We start from the raw sequence: 20,636 nt of genomic DNA on the forward strand, positions 1-20,636 counted from the left end.
ACTGACATCGCACAGCACACGGGCGCCTTAGCGTTTTTCCTCCATAAAAACGCAGCCGCCGCGGTCGGGTTCGAACCCGGGAACTCCGGATCAGTAGTCGAGCGCCCTAACCACTGAGCCACCGCGGCGGGATTTTATGAATTTCATTTTAATGCGAGGGCCTTAAAAACAATAAAAATTAATAAAAGCCGCACACCTGCTGTACATATAATCTTCTTAGTCTTCAACTCCGACCTACTGTCGGGGAAAGTTACTTCTATGGACGTCGTTAACCGTTGTTGCCCGGAACTTCGCTTACGATAACCGCATGTCAATGCTGTCAAACTTACAAGACGAACTTTTGGCTTTTTCACTTGACTCGGCAGCCCACTGCTAAAAGTCCCAATAAAAAAGGAAGAGACTAAGCAATTGACGCCGCTTCCAATTGCGTCGGAAGTCTTGAAATTAAAAGCGATGAAGTTGAGCGCAATTTAACAGCGGAAAGGAGAGATTTGCATATAAAGTAAATCCATTCAAGAAAAAAGGCCGTGGTGCCGTAAGCTCCACCACAGCGATCTCAATGGACCGCATGGAGCACTGCGTTAATCCTAATGCCTCAAATTCACCCGTAAGACGATTTACAAAGCGTAGCAAGTACAGAGCTCAGGCCCAGTGAATCTAGCGGTAGGTGCCAGCCGATGCGAAAGCCATGTGTACAAAAATACACCCTCCAATAGTTTCAGTGTGTCGTGGTTCGATCTCCCAGTGGTTAAGAGTACTTCTTTACTTGGATCACGCATCCAACATATTTTTTCGGTTTTCGATCAAGATTTTGTTAATCAAACCTCCTTATTAGCATTTATGACTGTTTATTACAGCTTAGTTTAGCCCAATATTGGCTAATTGCGAAATGGACGACCATATGCTGCATCGACCGCGTTTCGGAAAAAAAAAAAAGCCTCCCGGAACTGAGGTAAAACAAGATTGGCGCACAGTCAAGCTTCGCTGCTTGTCTCAATTCGGGCGTCAAGAGAAATGGGGTAACGCGCCCGCAGGGTGCGCCTGCATCGAGCACGAGCAGGAAGAGTTTTGCTCTGCATCCGTCCGCTACGTTGGAGAAGAAATTTGATTACGAACGACCCAGTTTACGTCTGGCGCTTCGATATTTGCCCAAGTTTGAAGCAAGAAGCATGCGGGCATACGCATGCGCACGCGGGTCCGCATAGGTGCCTGCCACGACTCGTTGGGGCTGTCCAGCATTTTTTGAGGGAAGCGAGCTCCAAGTTGCCCGTTGAAAATTTAGCGCTCAACTCTCTGCTTCTATTTACTGTTTCGAGAGCGGGTTGCTTGTTGCATATGGAATTTTGTAGCGAAAGCTACATTACGGTAGCTTTCCGAGCCTTTGGCGTGGCGGCGCCGTGACAGTGACTGCGCTGCCACCCTATGGCTGCGCCGCCACGCTGTCACGTGGTTGGTCACGTGATGCGGAGCCACTTCCGGCGTTGTGGCTGATCACGGGGTTGGTCCCGTGACCAAGTTCCACTCGGTCAGCTGTAGCTATCGCGTCACTGCAGGTTTAACCAGAGCTAAACCACCGCCAATTTTTGTTAGGCTTATCCTGTATTTTTACTTAGCGTGTGACAACCCTTCGATTGTTGTATTGCTATTAGTGGTTAGATTGCCAGACATCTCGGCTGGCACGTGTTTCTGTACATTTCAATATTTATCGCCTTTATAGTGATCTGATGCCAAATGCGTATGAAGTTTATGGGAAGATGAGAGCGAAAATTCTCATTTAAATTCAGCCGTTCGAAGAGGAGATTGAAGGATGCATATTAATTAAGGGGATGGGACGTAAACCTCTCAGTGCTTCAGAGCTTTTATGCGTACAGAGAGGCTCTTGCCAGAAATCAACGGACCGAAGTTATGCACTCATTTCGGTGAGGAAGATGGTGCAAGCAGGCGCTGAAAATGAATCACATGTTTAGGGTACGAATAAGTCAGCGTGAATTCGTACGCACTTAGCTCAAACAACTTGCGCCTCATTTCGTGGTGAGGCGATGTGAGCAAGAACTCGAACAATGTTTGATGACGACTCAACTCCGGACGAACTTTGTGCACGGGACGTAAACGGATGACGCGGCTGCTGAAAAACACGCGGCCGCAGCTGTTAGCAAGGTATTAGTCTGGGAGAGCTGGTACCTCGGTATGCGTGGTGCACGCGCGCGAGATGGGGTGGATACAAAGAGAAATACTGACCCACACACAACAACAAAAAAAAAGGCCGTCGTTTAGCTCTGGTTAAACATGGAGTGATGCGAAAGCTACAGCTTGCCGAGTGGAACTCACTCAGTCGAATTGCAAAGTCAGTGTTTCGTCGCTTCGTTTCACTGGGCGTTCCTTCGCCGCACCACGTGACCAACCACGCGACCACGTGACCACGGCGCCGCCACGGAGCTTAAGGCTTTCTGTTTCGTTTTCCGTGACCAACCACGTGACCAGCCACGGCGCCCCTACGGAGCTCAAGAGATGCCACGGAGCTCAAGGGTGCCACGCTGAAGGCTCGAAGAGCTGGCGTATAGTGTAGCTCTCGCTACAAAAAGCGCTGTACACTACGTCTGCGGCAGCGCCGTATTCTGTGTCATTGTCTCTATTTGCTTTCGGTCATTTTCGCTCTGGACGTATACCTCATAAAAGATCGCAGTGGTTCGTAGTGCGAAGTGTTGCTCCACCGAGCTCTGTTTACGTCTAGTCATGTGCGGTGCAGGATCCTGGGCGAGAAAAAAAAATTTGCGAAATGTTTACTTGGAACAGCTGGCTTACCGTCTCATTACACTAATGAAAACAATGCCCGTAATCAATGTTAATGTGAAACAGAACAGTATCAACTCGCACTTAGCATGGAACAGCAAAGCGGTGGGTCGTAGTGGAGCCGAAGGTAGCTTTCGGGGGGTAGTATAGCGATGGAAGCCGCGCCCGCATTCGCTCCCTGATTGGTTGACAGTCATGCTGTTACCTTCACCACGAAACGTTATCTCCGGTGGGGATGATTCACCATTAAGAGGATATATCGCCGAGTAAAACCTGATGCGATCTTCATTACCCAGTCAGTCTGGCAAATGAAAAACTGCGAAACCGACCTGGAGTTAATGAACCACGTCCCTGAATCAGTTATGCTATATCATAAATCCGTTGCAAACGTGATGCTACTCTACCAGAGACGCCGCGGTGGCTCAGTGGTTATGGCGCTCGGCTGCTGACCCGAAAAACGCCGGTTCGATCCCGGCCGCGGCGGTGGAATTTCGATGCAGGTGAAATTCTAGAGGCCCGTGTACTGTGCGACGTCGGTGCACGCTAAATCTTCCCAGCTGGTGAAAATTTCTGGAGCCCTACACTAGGGCGTTCATCATAGCCTGAGTCGCTATGGGACATTAAACCCCAATAAACCTTAAACCTCACTCTACCAGAGTTGCTCAAAAACGGTTCAACTCTTTGGACGACCAATGTTTCATGATGATTTTTTACTCTTCGTATGACCAGGTCCCCGGTGTGGGCCTTACATTGTCCAATACACGCGTTTACGCTGGCTGCTAGAACAACAAACGCAATCACCATGACGTCATAGGCAGACTGCGTGCCAGACAGCGTCCTGAAGTTAGTGGAACCCCTGATGTGGTAAGGATATTTATCGTGCTTTCACGTCTAGCTCGATAAGACCGCGCAGGTTTTGCAAGACACTAAGACAACCAACGACTTGCAACACGAGCGCAACTGTAAAATCACAAAAACCATTAGTTGGTGTGGTACGTCGAGCGCCAACTCGTTGGTTCGAGTTACGGGCTGGTTAGTTCGGCGGTTAGGAAACAAAGAAACGAGAGTGAGAAAAAAGGAGTAATTTAGAGAGCGGATGCTTGATGTGCAGATACTGGCAGTGAGATAGCGAATCTGAGAGAGAGCGAGAGACGAAAGCAAAGGCAGACAGGTTTAACCAGGCAATGGTCGGTTGGTCATCCCACGCGTAGAAAGGGGATAAAGGGAGTGAAAAAGGAAGAGCAGAGAATTGAAAGATGAGTTCCATTCACAGATGGAGCGGGTACATGTGTCCTTCCAACCCTTTTGTCAAATCGTAGTGGCAGTTTCAATGCAATCACTGCAGCTGGTGGTTACTTCTGTCAGCATTATTCCTACTTGTGGCTCTATCAATACAATAACGGTAGAGACAGCAGTCGTAGCAGCACGGACAAAAGGGGTGCTAGTTGCCGAGCAGCTATAGTAGTAGCAGTAGTTTGAGTATTAGCTGTGTTGTGAAGGTGATGTAGCAGATATCTTGAAGTAGTAGTAAAGCAGTAGTTGGTGTGGGACGCTTACCTCAGACTGGAGGTTTCGCAGCGATGATGTAATGCGTGAAAGGCGCAAGAGCGGCTTCGAAGCCCACCATGCGGCAAGCTTTATTCACTGAAGGAATACTAAACGAATGCATCTCGAAGTAAGAAAAGAAATATCGCTAGCCAGAACAGAAGAAAAAAACATGAACGACGGTAAAGAGGTTGAAATTTAGACAATGACATTATCGGTTAGTGCCACCAGTCACGCACAAAACCTGACGTGCGTTTACAAAAGAAAGGCTAAAAGTTGTTAAAGGAATACGGAATAAGTAACAACAAAAAGTAAACAGGCTACATCCCAGAGTGAGGTTGAGAAAAAGTTAGGCTTAGATCACACAAAGAAGCTGAATGGATAAAAGTGGAGTGTTTTAGCGCCATTTCGAATGTATCCGTCGTTTTAGAGCGAAATCTCTACTTCACGACCCAAGCAGCAAAAGCCGATTCACCACTGAAGCCTGAAAAGATCAGCTTCGCTGAACACTGCATGACAGCACTATGCTGTCGCCAGTTTTATGTGGTATTTATCAAACTGAGATTGTGTTCTAATTAATGAACTGTGTACAAAGCTTTTGGCAAGCCGACCACGCCCTGTGTTATTGCTGTTGTTGACCTCACACAATGGCACATACCCACAAGGGGGATTGCCCTGTGTTAAACTGCAACACATTCTCGCGCTGCGCATTGCGCTTCGTCGTCTTCATAAACTTACATCTGCGGCGCGAGCAGATCAAATAAGCTTAACCTCGATGAGAGCTTAAGCTGAGTCTATATTGTCGCCAGACGTGCCGACGACCCAGCGAAGCAAAACCATGAACCAGTCAATATAAACACATGCTTTCGCACGGCCACTCGGTTCAACTACGTTAAAACCCTACCATTTTTTTTATACAAAGACTCCTCACGTTTCAGTTGAAGTTTGCTTTTTGGAGATCTTCTGGCGAGTGAAGAATCATTCCGACAGTTTGGAGGGGAAAATTTATATACGTGTTGTCTGTCATCTTAACGATCTCGAGCATTGCTCGCAATATTAGCGCTCAAGAATTTAACCCTCCAGCAAGCTCGCCGAATGAGCGCAGTAACGACCGACCAAACGTCAGCGGCCAGGACAGAACGGCGCGTTGGAGGGGAATGCGAGGGAGAGGATAGAGAACTGCGAAGGCGAACAGCAAGAGACGACGCGCTCGGAAAAGAAGGAGGAGCCGGGAAGCTGTCGCCGCCGAGCGCGCCATTTAAGCGAGAAAATTCCCGCGCCAGATTTTTACGAGGGCCCGTAAAGATTCACCCTCTTTCCCTTTCCCCTTCCGCTCTTTCTCTTCAACCCGCAACCCCTCCATTCTTGCCACTAAAGCGAAGGCGCGAGGCCTTTCTGCGAGAGTCGCCGCGTGGCCTCCTTAATGAAATGGTTCAAATTACGCTGTGCGCAGATTAACGAGCAGACAATCGTACCGCGAGTGGGATATAACTGCCTCGCGAGAAAAGAAACGACTAACGCCCGCGCAAGTGCGCTGTGGAATCCTCGCCTTAAAAATCGTTTTAACGCGCCTCGTCCTTTCTCAAGACGCGGATATTTAAAAAGAAACAAAGATTAAGAGAAATGGTGAACACAGATTTCGCGTCGCCTTGTTCAGCAAAGCGCCTTCTTGCCTTTTGCTTGAGCTGCTCTCGTGGTGAACAATGTGCTGTACATTCTCTGTCTCAGTAATTGCCGGCTGAGCCGTAAAAGGCCGCTGCGGCTTTGTTTCTGTATAACGTGGACAAGTTGGCCATCTGATATGCGACTGCAGCAAAGTGCGCCCAAGGAATTTAGTGAAGAGGTGACAGGAAGAGCGATAACACTGGCAGCGTAGCGCTTGACAGTAAAGCTGTGCTCGTTTCATAGTAGAAAAGTCGCGCAAAGCAGCCGCTTAGGTCGCGCGCTCTTTAACGAGCTCGTGGGTAACTCTAGTTGACTGTTTTTTTTTGTGTGTGTGAGAATGTCCGAGTAATCTAGTGCTGATTTGCCTGACTGGTGTTCTAAACGAACGCTCTTGGGAAAAGAAATACTTCTGACGTGAGAACAGTGCATTCTAGGGCTAATTAATGCACGTACGTAGCGAAAACTAGCACGCACGCACAAAATGAAAACGAGGAAAGACAAACGCTTAGCGGGGGCCTGTAATACGCATCTCCCGATTTGACCCACTGTCGGCTAAATCGCTAAACATGTACTCAATCGGCCAACTAATTAGAACATTGCAGACAAATATATATCCATTGCAACGACGAAGATGTGTCAACGTGATAGCGGCTGTGCCATCACTGAGCGCGCGCTGCTGGCTGGCTCTAGAACCCGACGGTCGAAAATGGTTCCTCGTCATTCCTCGCGACCTACGAGCTGAACTCTGCGCCTCTTTCCATGCCGACCCCCAGACTGCTCATGCTGGTGTTTTGAAAACCTACGCTTGACTTCGGCACCGGTACTACTGGCGTGGAATGTACAGCTCTTTACGCAAGTACATTCACTCATGCCTTGACTGCCATCGCCGCAAGTCCCCACCACTGCGCCTTTCTGACCCATCGCATCCATTACCTTGTCCTGCCCGTCCCTTTGATCGCGTCGACATCGACTTTCACGGGCCCCTGCCCTCTTCCCCTTCTGGTAACCATTGGCTTATAGTCGCCATAGACCATCTGACGCGCTGTGCTGAAACGGCGGCTCTTCCGGCGGCTACAGCGCGAGATGTGGCTTTCTTCATTCTCCGCCACGGCGCGCCTCGTGAGCTCTTGAGCGACCGCGGTTTTTATCAGAGCTTGTCCAGGTGCTCCTCGCAGAATGCCGCATCATTCACAGAACCTGCACAGCGTACCATCCTCAGACCAACGGCCTCACCGAACGGTTTAACCGGGCACTCGTTCGCATGCTCACCACGTACATCAGTCCCGACCATTCTAACTGGGACCTCGTCCTTCCGTTCGTCAGATACGCATGTAATACCTCCGTCCAGTCAACCAGCGGACATTCTCCGCTCTTCTTTACGGACGCGAACTTACAAGTGTGCTTAATAATAATAATAATAATTGGGTTTTGGGGGTAAGGAAATGACGCAGTATCTGTCTCATATATCGTTGGACACCTGAACCGCGCCGTAAGGGAGGGAATAAAGGAGGGAGTGAAAGAAGGCAGGAAGAAAGAGGTGCCGTAGTGGAGGGCTCCGGAATAATTTCGACCACCTGGGGGATCTTAAACGTGCACTGACATCGCACAGCACACGGGCGCCTTAGCGTTTTTCCTCCATAAAAACGCAGCCGCCGCGGTCGGGTTCGAACTCGGGAACTCCAGATCAGTAGCTTGACACCATTTTTCCCTACCATCCTGATGAACCCAACTGCGCCACTGCATCTGAAATTGCCAAGTATGATGAGGAATGCCGCCAGCTCGCCCGTTTTCTCACGTCCGTTGATCAGAATCGACAAAAAAAAAAGGGCCGAGATTCTGGTTGTCAAACCCACGTACCCCTTCCTGCCGGCTCACTTGTTTGGCTCTGGGTCCCTGCTGTCTCTTCTGGCCTGTCGTCCAAATTCCTCGTCAAATACCTGGCCACGGCCCTTACCGTGTTCTGTCTCAAGCTTCCCCCATGAACTATGTCGTCGAACCATTGACACCCTCCTCTGACGTTCACCGTCGTGGCCATGAAACGGTGCATATCAGTCGCCTGAACCCCTACCGTGACCCGGTGATGTGCCTTGAGTGGCCACGCTGGCTCCTTTCCTCCCCGGGGGCCGTTGCAACGACGAAGATGTGTCAACGCGGTAGCGGCTGTGTTATCGCTGAGCGCGCGCTGCTGGCTGGCTCTAGAACAACTGCTGACGGCCAGAAGAACACCGTTCAGTGCCTGGTTTTTTCAGGGTCATTAAACCTCTTTTCAGCATATATAAAAACATCCGCGTAGCCACAGATGCCTCAAGGAAAAAAATGTCAAACAACATCGTCAAGCTAGAAAAAAAATATCGTTAAGAGCGGTGCTCAATGTCAAAATGAGCTGCATATGCACAGTGGCGTAGGTCTGCTCTTGAACTCCTTTTGAAGGAGGCTTCCGTTATACCTGGCGCTGTATTGTTTGGGCCTATAGACATCAAATGGTTCTTTTTCAGAATATACTGAACATAGCGTATTAGCTGTGCATCTACAGAACATTTTGACGCTTAACGCAGTTTCTTTTTTTTTTGTGCTGACTGGGATAGTGACGATGCTCTATTTAATCTTTCTTTTTTGTCGTTACTGCCCGCATGTGAGTGTTTATTGTAAGGAAGTCTGATGTCCTAATTGGTTGAAAAATTACATGTATCTTTATTAATGAAGACGGTCTGGGGCTTATTCGTGAAAGGTGTTATGATCAGTAGTTAATAGCGTTCCTCGTTTCTGTGGGTTGTGTGGGTTTGAGTACCTGTATGATTTTTTGTGTGCAAGCTATCATTAGCACTGTCTAGCTTACAATGTGTGCATGGTGTTAAAAGGGGGTTGACAGTGCGTGTAGTTATGTCTCTTTGTGCGTATGCGGTTCTCATGCTTTAATTTTTTCTTTAATGCTAGCGCTGTCAGGCGTTCTGTCTTACTTGGGTGAATCACGTCTGTGAGGTGACCACATATATGAAAAACTTAGGCTACTGTGATGCATACTCAAAGAAAGCATCGAAATGCTGGACGCCAATTTTCCGCCATATGAGGTCTCGGCTGTCTTTACTTTTATTGCTCCCTCAATTCATCTCAGCAACAGCTGTTGTTGCTGGGATTTTTGAAACGTGTGCGAATTCGCTATAGCAAAGCTTTTGCAATTTGTGCATACTTTTCAGTGACGAAAAGAAGGTGCGTCTTCTCTTTCCACCGCGTCTATCAGAACATGCGATTCTAGGTATACACATGCCGACACCTTGCCCATTTCCCCCGCACGTCTATCGTTTCATATACTTGATAGTTTCCACTACTGTCGCTTGTTTTGATCCCTTGCTGGTGTACTACGCGCACTGAAAACTGTGATGTTCAAGGCTAGAAACATGAAGTGAGCCACATATGCTCACATGCACTGTCCACTTCTCTTCATGCCTCTATCGTGTGCACGCTACCTACTTCTCTTCCGACGCTTTCGCTCTTTGTTAAAGTGCTGCAGCATTAGAGTTTCCGTCGCACCAAAACCCTGCCGATGTCCGAGAGGAAATTCGCTGATTGGTCTAGGGAAGTCACACGACCCAGTGAAATTTCACCACCGGCCTTCATGGGCCAGCCTGATCGTTCGAGAGCGATCAAGTGACCTCGTGACGTCATCACAACCTGCCCATCGTGGAGGTGGAGATTAAATTACTGACTCGTCGAAAGAGGTCTCGTGACCTTGTGAGGTCGTCATAACCTGGTCATCGAGTTATGAGTAATCTAATCTAGTTTCGAAACAGCGGCCTAGCTAGAGAATTGAAATAAAAATTCAGAAAAAAAATGTGATACATGCAAACGTCGGCAACGCCAAGGCATAGCGAATACCTGAAGCTACAGCTAGCAGCTCGAATATGATGGTGGATGAGCCGACAGTTGCAAAGAAACTGAAGCAGTCACAAGCAGAAGTCTAAACATGTGAAATCTAATGATATCGCATTTCCTTTCACCTCCCTCCCTCCCTCCCTCCCTCCCTCCCTCCCTCCCTCCCTCCCTCCCTCCCTCCCTCCCTCCCTCCCTCCCTCCCTCCCTCCCTTCGTCTTGCACTTACCTACGAAAGGTTTCGCTCATTTGCTCTGTCGTTCTCTTGATTTCTCGTCTTCGTTCTCCAGAATGTCCCACTGTATACTGCTAATATGTTTTCTTGCAGACTTAACGAATGTCTGAGTGACCGGCTCACTTTGATGTCGTAAGCCTGTCGTACGGCCCCTTAAATCTCAAGCCAAGATCGCTGCTGCTCGCACTTTTAAAATTAAATCACCTAGCCTTTTTTTTGCATACGCACTCTTTCTCCATCACCAGAAAGAAATGAAGGCCAAGTGGAAGGCATAAGAGTGCTCGAGCTTAGATGCAGCTCACTGGCTGAAAAGTGCGTCGGGAAGTGCGCACTTAGCTACGCTTTGCCGAGAGTATGAGACGAAGGAAAGGGGGGGGGGGGAGACTCATAGCTAAACTGGAATGAATTAGATTGGATTGCATTACTTGACTTTACGTGCCATATGGACACTGCGGGATATGAGACACGTAGTGATAAAACGCTTCTGTTTAATTTCGATCGGTTGGAGTTGTTTAATGGGCAGAGACAACCGGCAGCATCGTGCTCAGCAGCCCAGCTTCACAGATACTAAGCCAGTGCGGCAGGTGTCGTAGCGGAATAGATGAGCGCAATTCTAGTGGAGAGGCATCCTGATTGTATCTTTTCATTAACCCGACTGACGCGTCGAGGGCATTGAATATTGAAGTTCGTAAGTGCGGGGCGTGCGAGCTTGTTGGTTCTTTATCTTGATGTAAGCCACGCAAACATATAGTGTGTGTGTGTGCGTGTGCGTGTGTGTGTGTGTGGGGTGTGTGTTTGTGTGTGTGTGGTTTCCGCGCTGTTCATTGTACTATCGTCTCTCGTTCCTGTCCTTATGACATAACGACTATGTACACAATTACTTCAAGGATGCTCGAAGCAAATCTTGGCATAACCGTATTTTCGTAAATCGAGCTGTCAAAATAATTCAGTGTCTTCGTGAAAGACATGGCAGCGCAAACTGGCAACACGGACGAGTAAGGGAACAGGACGAGCGCTGCACTTTCAACAGGATTTATTCAAGGAACAGCGTTTATATAGCCTCTGCACTTATCCATGCTCTTAGTCGCAGTTGACAATCACCTCTCACAGATGTGCATCAAGAAAAAGCATTTCACTGCGACGAAGAACAACTGACGTGACACTGATGCAATAATCACCTCGCTTCTTGATATAGAAGGCTTCCACGAGCTCACGTTCTGTCTTATCTCGGCTTTTCAAGAGCACTTTGCATTCCGATAGTCGAGGCTTGCAGGCTATACGCTTCTCTTTCGAGGAGGCTTGGCAGTGGTCTGGCAGATGGGCACCTTTCTTGTTCAATGAATTCTTGTGTTCAAGCAGGCGCTCATTAAGACACCGTGCGGTTTGTCCAACGTAAACCTTGCTGCATGTAAGCGGGAACTCGTATACCACACCTTTCTTGCAGCCAACATGTTGCGTTCGGTGTCTAATGCCGCACTCTTGCACTTTTGTTCTCCCAATGCGAGAACACATTCCTGCGAGTTTTCTAGGCGCTGAAAATACCACGCCGTATTTATTGGCCACCTTCTTGGGGTTATGAGATGTGAGGTGCACGTAAGGTACAACTTCCGGCCTTGCCAGCTTTTTTGCTTGAGGTCGGTTGTTTTCCTTGCTGCCATTCAGCTTTTTCAGCAAGGTCTGCGTCACGGAGAGAACCAGGTGAGCCGGGAAGCCTGCATTCTGCAGCCTGTACACCTGAGATTCAAAGCTGGCGTGCATGGCATGGTGGCAGGACTTCTTTAGTGCGGACGCTAAGCACTGGGAAGCGATGCCCTATCACCTTCACTCCCGAACTGCCTAGCAGTAATAACCAATTACAGTTTTTAGATATCACCCTAACCTTTCACCCTTCACGTGTTTGCCGGCGACACTGTCCACGCGCCAAGAATTATTTGTTGCCATTTCATTCGAACCAAAAATTCGAAGCAAAAATATCGGTTTAAAGGTTGCCTTTACGTTGTGAAGGGGGAGCCAACAACGCTGCTTTTGACATTGTCAAATTGCTTTTTGCGCTACAAAATGCTGCGTCGCGGTGCGACGTCATATTTCGCGAGCCGTATATGTTCTACGTCCCTGCTTACATTATTGCATATGTTTTTATCAGTATCGATTCTCAGACGTTCCGCCTAGCGGTGAGTTTATTTTTCTAAAGAAGTGCAAAGCAAACGTCGATTTTCTCCGACAAAAGAGCTTAGACATGGCGCGTTATATCGGAGGTACAGCATGCGCAAAGGCGACGAACAAAGAAAGAGGAAACTAAAGATCATTCTTGCAGCTTGTTGTCATTAATTTTTTTTAGTTTTTATATCTATACCATATGCACAGGTGCATACTTAGAGCAAACGCATTAGGTTAGGTCAGCTGTTTCCGGAGTTTTGGCTGTGAATACTTCATAAACCTTCCAACACAATGCACTCACAGTGGTTCAAGTACACTAATGGACCACCTAATACTTAATTTTGTGAGAGGGTCAGGTGTTTTAGAAAAACGACTTTACAGACCACTATCTCATTTTTGTTACGATTTAACATTTGTTCTCGGTATAACGCCGCCCCATTTTCCAAAGTTGTGCCGAATAAAAAATCGTTCATTGCTGCCGTGGCTAACACTAACAGACATGAAGTACTTTCACTGAAAAATCCTCAGAAAGCTTTCTGATTTTTCTGACACTAATGTTATCTCATTTTTACTTGCATCCGCACAAACAAAAGTGCAAAACCTTATAGCTCCAGTACAAAATCCATGGATATATCAATGAATTGTTTGATGGAGCAAGTATCTGTCGCATATATCGTTGGACACCTGAACCGCGCCGTAAGGGAAGGGATAAAGGAGGGAGTGAAAGAAGAAAGGAAGAAGGGGTGCCGTAGTGGAGGGGCTCCGGAGTAATTTCGACCACATGGGGATCTTTAACGTGCACTGACATCGCACAGCACACGGGCGCCTTAGCGTTTTTCCTCCATAAAAACGCAGCCGCCGCGGTCGGGTTCGAACCCGGGAACTCCGGATCAGTAGTCGAGCGCCCTAACCACTGAGCCACCGCGGCGGGTATTAACAGGTACGAGAAACACACAATTATCAAGGCTGTCTTTGAGACAAAAAATAGTGCGACGCACCAGAAATTGCGGATGCCTTTGATCACTTCTTATTCAGTAATAACCGTGATACTATTATAACTTTATTCACATTCATTTAATCAAGTGCCGCACTCGTTTTTTCTATCTTTACCTACACCTGAGGAAGTTTCATCTGCTGTTAACAGCCTCAAAGAAACATGTTGTGGCTTGGACAGCATCCACAGCAGCCACACTAAATTGATTTCCCACCTCATATCGCACGTTCTGGCCACCATACTTGATTTAATGTTCAGATTAGGCGCTTTTTCCTGCAACCAAACTGAGGTGAGATTTCAGTCTGCCAATACAGAAGCTGCTCACGAATACTTATTTCATGTAACATGTCCATCCACTAAATAAAACCAATTCTGTTTCCTTACATGTCAGTAGCCGGGAGCCAGTAGCTCGCTGTGCTGCCTAGTATAACAAAGGTGGACATTTATAGTTCATGATGACCCTGCCCTAGTTATAATGCATGTTATAATGCACGATGATAATTTTTTTGCAGGAAATCACTACTGCAGCGATGTCACCACCTATTTGGGGTAAGCTTCTTTAAGACAGGGAGACGAAAATCACTCTAAATCTCTCTAGTGTCCTCGGCGTGAAAACCGAAGAAATAAATAAAGAAAGAAAGAAAAAACAGAAAAGAAAGAAAATAAGAAAAAGCGAGAAAGAAAGAAAGAAAGAAGGAAAGAAAGAAAGAAAGAGAAATGGTCTTCTGGACATTTTGTTTTTACATTCTTGTAGCACTGTGTGCCAACCGAGCATGCGAGCCCTGCCTCCAACGATTGTGCATCTTTAGTCTGTAAAGCGCAACAGCGCGGACTAAACATAGAACTTTGCCACCGAAAAACAGCTGATTAGCATCCTCCCACTCTTGGGCGAATCCGCTGTACGTTATGCATGGTTGCGGAAACAGGAAAGAAGAGAGGCAGCTGTATGGAAGCGTGTCTCCTCCGCTCTGGCGGGAAACACGCTCCGCCTTTCGCAGGAGGCGCTCAGACGTGAGCCGAATGCTCACTGCGGTTCGCCCGGGTGCCCAAAGGATTCCGAGACCCACAGGAAAGACGGCGGAAAGGAAAGAACAACGGGAATAAACAGAAAGAAACGCTCTTTCTTTTCCCCCTGCCGTCCCACTGCGCTCTGTTACACGAAGCACGCGAGCGAGCCGAGAAGAAGCTTCGGATTTCGAACCAGCGGATCCTCGACAGCTTCGGTGTCAGAATGCAATTTCACGCCCTTGGGGACTCGGCTGCTTTGTAGGCCGCTACAAGCGGCGCGGATGCGACGGGCGCCTCAAGCCGCGCGGATTTCCGGGAAGGCAGGAACGAACGACAATGCAGCCAAGGCGTTACGAAACGCGCCGCTGCCAGGACAGGAAAGAGGCGCAGGACCCGCAGACCTGTTCCCGAAGCCTTCGGTGGCGAGGAGACGGATCCCGCTCATTCGTCATGAAACCGAAGCGCACGGGACAAAGTAACTCGCAGTGCGCTCGTTTTCGTCCAGCCTGCGCGGAAATGAATTCGGCGAACGCCGAACTCGAAGGAGCGTCCGGGATCTTTTTCGGCTCGGCAGATAAAAAAAAAATGCCGCAATTGTTTGCCAGCGTGAACGCCTCTGTCCCTCCCTCCGCTCAACCCCGTTTAAACTTTGTTCTCCGGAGAGTTTACCTGTCGCTCTTGACAGTTATTTGTTTGTGCAGCCCTCGTTTTTATCTCATTTATTTTTGCGGGCGTCGCAAATCTGCCCGCTCAAGCGCGAAGAGGTCTACGCAGGAGACACTTGCGAAGTAATAGGGCTGGCGCCTAAACCAACATTGCGCAACGAATGCGACATCCTTGCTTTGTAGCTGAGAGAAAACACACGGGGAGAAATAGGCAAAGAAGATTAATTCGTTTGCCGGTGAATCCGATACAACTAATAACTTTGGCCTTCCATGCGGAGGCATTATTCCCCCTTCCGAGAAGAAAGTGTCTTACTTCGAAGGTTCTCAATTTTTCAAGCAAAAAAAGAAAGAAATTGCGCCTCGAAGTACGTCGGTTCCGTAGCCGTGCATTTTTCTCTGAGTTTTCTTACATACTCGAAGTCCACGGAGTTGCAAAGCCCGTACTGGTGCTAACTCACGTGAGGCGGAAAATTTGCGGTCGCGACTTTTCGCTGGCGTAATTGCGGTATTCCTTCGGTAAACACAGCCCTACATTCGTCGACAGCAAAGGAAGGGGCACAAACACTGCTTAGTGCCTTCATACCTCCGCGTTGAAACCTCGTAGGCCGTCCATCCTTTTCTTGCTGTTTCATTTCTTGAGTCCCGAAAATCCTCCTTAAAATTTGAGACGCATCACTGCCTCCTTTTTTCTTTCCTGCCCCCTTCTCTCATTCTGCGCTCAAAATTCGTATAAGGAGGTTTGACAATTTGCATACTAAGCGTATGCAGCCCATCTTTCAAGACGACGAGGGCGAGCGAACGAGCAACAAGCTTTCTTTCCGCGCCTGTCGAGTGGGTTCTCCGCAAACTCGCACCGACGCGCCGTCACTTCTGCGGTTCTAAAAATCGCCGTCATTCACGCGTAACTGTTTTGGTTTTGACGTTTCGGAGCCCTCCGTTTTCTTCGCGGGCAGGCTTTCCTAATGAGCCCCTGTGGAAACTTGGGGGCTGTGGAGCCAGGGGACGAGGTATGTCTTCGGAGGCGTCTTCGTGGGAAACTGTCGCAGACGCTGCGAACGTGCGATTCCAACCGCAGTTCAATCAGTGCACTCTGGTGAAATAGCCGCTGACGGCTGCACTTTGTGAAGATAGAAAAACAAAATAGAGGCCTGAAAGGGAACGGTCGAGGCTGAGAACTTTTTGGAACCAAACGGCGACTGCGACTATTGATTTACCGAATTCAATGCTTTGAAGGGAATTAAAATTTCCTTCCGACCGAACGAACGAACGAACGAAAGGACGGACGGACGGATGAACGAACGAATGAACGAACAAAAGAACGAAACAACAAACAAGCAAACAAAGAAGCAAACAAGAAAACAAACAAACAAACAAACAAACCAAGGAAGCAAGCAAACATGCAAGGCGGGCGTAGGCCTTTCCTCATGTGGCCGACACGTGAAGCAACAATGGTTTTTTAGTTGTTTTTTTTAGTCTTACCGCACTCGACAGGTTTCAGCGTGCGTGAGTGTGTGAAACCCCTGATTAGCAAGCGTTACTGGCTCTGGGTAAGTGGACACCACAATCGCGCTTAGCAATGGTGAACCGCCATCCATTTTCCCTTATTATTAATTCGTCGCTTACAAGACATCGTTAGCTAGCACGCCTTTGCTGTTGCTCACGTCTTAAGCAAATATCGCTCTTCCTGCGCTATCAACGATATCATCATCATCATCGTCAGCCTGACTATGCCCACTCACTGCAGGACAAAGGCCTCTAGCTCCCATCTCTCTCCAATTAACCCTCTCATTTGCCAGATTCGGCCACCGTATCCACGCGAATTTCTTAATCTCATCCGCCCACCTAACGTTCTGCAGCCCCCTGCTATGCTTGCCTTCTCTTGGAATCCACTCCGTTAACCTTAAGGACCAGCGGTTATCTTGGCATCGCATTACATGCCCTGCCCAGGCCCATTTCTTCCTCTTGAGTTCGACTAGGATGTCATTAGCCCGCGTTTGTTCCCTCACCCACTCTGCCCGCTTCCGGCCTCTTAACGCTACACCTATCATTTTTGTTTCCATGGCTCGCTGCGTTGTCCTCAACTTGAGTTGAACCATTTTCGTTAGTCTTCACGTTTCTGCCCCATAAGTGAGTACCGGTGAGATGCAGCTGTTGTATACTTTTGAGGGAAATTGGGAAACTGCCATTCATGATATGAGAGAACCTGCCATATGAACTCCACCTCATTTTTGTTCTTCTTTCATTTCATTTTATTACCTAAGGTCCCAGTGATGGGGCATTTCATAAGGAGTGGGAAGTATTGGGTTCTTGATCTGAGAGAACCTACCATATGCGCTCCACCCCATTCTTATTCTTCAAGTTATTTCCCTCTCGTGATCCGGATCAGCGGCCACCACCTTCCCTAAATCGGCGTATTCCCTTACCACTTCCACCACCTCGCTACCAATTGTGAACTGCTGGTCCCTTGCGAGACTGTTGAACATTACTTTTATTTTCTGCATGTTAATTTTTAGACCCACCGTTCTGTTCTGTCTGTCTAACTCATTGATCATGCTTTGCAGCTCATTTCCAGAGTGACTTGGCAATGCAATGTCATCAGTGCATCGCAAACTACTTAGGTATTTTTCCTTAACTCTTATCCCCAACTGTTCTCAATCCAGGCCTCGCAACACCTCATGTAAACAGGCAGCGTTCAGTTATGATCACGTAATGACACAGAATATTTTTAGCGCACCAATGACATGGCCGCGCGGGAGGAAGGAAAGGAAGAAAAAATGTCTAGGAGTTTTTTCTTTTTCTCACCCTGATCATTCGCTCGTTTTCTTCGTTTTCATTGGCACTTTGGGTGAGTGCTGACTCTGATGGCTTGCGGCGAAATTGGGAGAGCTCCGGGATTAGCATCGTGAGGTCGGAGTGTAGTCTCCTGGACCTATGTCGCTCCGCTGTTTTGTGCACTGCAATTCCTGGTGACAGGCGGTGAGTTGTTCCTGCAAGAGATTGCTTGAACGATCAAATTGGGCGAACATTGCGACAGGTTTTTTCCAAATCCGGACCCACACTCTTTTCAAGCGGGCCGCGCTGAAAACGGTTCACTATCCTCCACGGGCTAACACGTAACTACATGAAAACAACCTGCACGAGAAAACTTGAGATAGCTCTGGCTGAAATACGCAGTTTACCCACCTTTTTAGGTTCTACCGCATTAGGCAAGCCGGTGTAGGCTGCAGAAAATAGGATATAAGATTTTCATTTCTATAGCATTAGAAATTGCGTGCTTATCATTGAACTATGTAATTTCCGATCCATCAGATGTGGGCTGTTGTTTGAAGAGCAGCTAGTGCTGGTCGTAGTGCTGAACTATATAGCTTTAATTAAATAAAATATAAAACACTTATAAAAACACACCCGGCTTTGCAGCGTGTCTATATTAGCAGACAATCTTCTTGCGCACTCTCGGACCACCACAGCTATGGTCTTTCTACTGGTCTCAGCCACCCCTTCCCCCCCCCCTCTCTCCCACATCCTCCTTCTTTTCTTACAGAGTAGTGACGTTTCTACATTCTAAAAAAAGAAATGTCAGGAAAATTTCACATTTGGCTTTTCGATATTTATTTTCTAGAAGCTGCCATCAAGGCTGTCCTTGTCTGGGTGGTCCAAAGATGGATGACCGAGAGGCGTTGTCGCGATGACGACAAAACACAAACACAATAGAACGCCGATACTGGCACTGCAGTAGAAGTTCGCATGCACATCAGAGGGATCACCAAACTGGACGGAAACAAAGATCTACGTGAACAAGGGGCGAACTCGGAGTTAAGGGATCGAGAGCGAGACAGAGAGTTGAAAAAAATCCTTCCCACATAGGCTCTGAGAAAGATCTGAAATATTTGGGTCGAGTCGACTTGGAAAAAAAAATTCAAAAGAAGACGGCAGAGGGCGAGCAGTAACGGTCCTTCAGAGCTATAAGTTTGACAACAATAACACTTAAAAGTGCCTCTGAGCTGGCACGGAGGGTAAATGGAAGAAGACGAACGCAAAGCCGAGACGTTGGCGTTCCAGGGACGAAGAGAAAAAAAAAAAGAGAACAAGAACGGGACGAAGAAAGGAGGGAATGAGGGATGCACAGACTTGGACGAGGTCCAAGCCATCTCAGGGCAAAGCAGAGCGGCAAGGCGGCGGCGTCCGCCCCAACCGCACAGTAGTGCGAGGCAGCGGCAGCAGCCCTAGAATCCGCTGGTCTGCCGCGGTTATTACTCAGGGATGTGAACGACCCCGAATAAAAGGACCCCCCCCCCCCCCCTCCTCTCTGCCTTCTTGACATCGGTGATGCTTGGAAAGAAGAAGCAGAAATAGAACGCAACTGGGAAAATAAGGGGCATGTGGCGAGAGTGAAAGGGGCCCGCGCGCGGGTACAAGAACAATGCCGAAAGGATGCTGCGGGACTGTGAAGAAGGAAGCCGGGGAGATGTAACAAGCCGTTTCCCAGCAAGCGCTCGGGTCGACAAGTTGTGGAGCAGAACGACCGAGAAAGATAGCGGGGGGGGGGGGGGGATGTCAGATGACCGGCCAGAAATCAGCCTGGTAATCTAGACGACGACAAGTGATATCCCAAAATGCCGACAACTAAATAGTTTCAAAGAATCACAAAAAGCAGGAAAGAGCTTGCTTCTTGAACTGGAGTTTGAATGACTGCGTGCGGCGACTTACTAATACCTTTAAAATTTACGTGCGAAAAAAAGTAAAAGTAGTAATTGCGAGGGGAAGGAGAATAGAGCGAAGAGGACTATACAGGGGTAAACGTATCATTTCTGCATTACAAAAAAATTATGACGATGAGGAAAGTGACACATATACAAAGCCCTGGCAGAGGCAACAAGAGTCAACGACTCATGACGACAACGGACAGGCTAGAATGGACAAACAAGAAACAAAGGACAAACACTGATTCATATCCTGGGACCCCTAAGGCCTTTGTTTCAGCGAAGATATGGAATAGCGAGCCGGCGTGAATCAAAAGAGATGTTAGAACAGCATCCAGGAAATATCGAGAAACAAACCTAAACGGAGAGAATCGGTGATATTAAGGCGATGCGAAAAAAAGCTTTGTTGTCGCAGCATTGCTGTAAAAGGGCATTTCCGCAAGCCGTCACGAGTAAGCTAGAACATCTCAGAGGATCGCACTGACACAAGCAATGTAATAAGAAGAGAGAGAGAGAGAGCATCGAGGCGACTAGGAGATGGCTGCGAGAGCAAAAAGGTTAGGCGACGGCAGCCAAGAGGATATAGCTATACAAAACACGCAACAAGCACGAAAGTGCACATACAAGGGCGGCGTCTGGCAGAGTGGAACAGTAGGCTACAGAAGCCATCGGAAACGAACGCGCCAAGGCGATGGCGATGGCGCTGTGCCGTGGTTCGGCACAACTCGGACCAGTGATACAAAAGAAACCCAAGAAACAATGTTTCGCAGGCAGCATATGATGCCGGGGAAGGCAAGTCAATCCAGCCGCATGACGGGAGGAAACAAGAAGTGACGACAACCATAGCTGTCCCTAAAAAAAGAGCCCCAGCCCTATGAGGGAGGAAGACGGGAAGTTGCGGGTATGTCGCCAGCGGCAGTATTAAGACTCGAAGGAAGCCAGTTCCGGTTTCCATGAATAATTTTTGATCTGCCCTTCGGTATTACCGAACACGAGCGCGCAGAACTGCG

This window comes from Amblyomma americanum, chromosome 3 (assembly GCF_052857255.1).
Source record: "Amblyomma americanum isolate KBUSLIRL-KWMA chromosome 3, ASM5285725v1, whole genome shotgun sequence".
NCBI classification, from domain to species: Eukaryota; Metazoa; Arthropoda; class Arachnida; order Ixodida; family Ixodidae; genus Amblyomma; species Amblyomma americanum.